Here is an 863-nt window from a genome sequence, read left to right on the forward strand (position 1 = left end):
ATGTTAGAAAGCTAATGAAAGTGTTGTTTTTATGAGTTTTGTGATAGTGAAGAGATTTTTCAGCTTTTTAAAATATAAAATGTGCTATGCATTGAACTGTACCCTTACAATGAGGAAATTTTATGGTATGTAAATTTTATCTCAATAAAGCTGTTAAAAATGTGCTATGATTTCTTTTCTTATTTTAAATATTCACTTTTGTGCCTAAAGTAAAATAAGAACATATAGCCAGGTATCTGCAAAAAGTTATACCAAACATAATGCTTAAGGGTGAAATGTTGGGGCACCTGGGTGTCTCAGCTGGTTAAACATCTGCCTTTGGCTCAGGTCATAATCCCAGCATCCTGGGATCGAATCCCACATCAGGCTCCCTGCTCAGGGGGAGTCTGTGTCTCCCTCTCCCTCTGCCTCTTCCCACTGGTTGTGCTCTTCCTCACTCTCTCTCTCTCAAATAAATAAAATTTCAAAAAAAAGGGTGAAATGTTAAAAGAATTCCCTTTGAGGGGCGCCTGGGTGGCACAGCGGTTAGGCGTCTGCCTTCGGCTCAGGGCGTGATCCCGGCGTTATAGGATCGAGCCCCACATCAGGCTCCTCCGCTATGAGCCTGCTTCTTCCTCTCCAACTCCCCCTGCTTGTGTTCCTTCTCTCGCTGGCTGTCTATCTCTGTCAAATAAATAAATAAAATCTTTAAAAAAAAAAAAAGAAAGAATTCCCTTTGAGACTGAGAATTAGAAGATCACTAATATTATCGTTGCTCAACATAGTATTGGAAGTTCCAGTGAGTGCAGCAAGCAAAAAAAGAAGAAGAAGAAGAGGAAGAAGAAGAAGAAGAAGAAGAAGAAGAAGAAGAAGAAGAAGAAGAA

This window comes from Ursus maritimus (assembly GCF_017311325.1).
Source record: "Ursus maritimus isolate PB19 chromosome X unlocalized genomic scaffold, ASM1731132v1 scaffold_X1, whole genome shotgun sequence".
NCBI classification, from domain to species: Eukaryota; Metazoa; Chordata; class Mammalia; order Carnivora; family Ursidae; genus Ursus; species Ursus maritimus.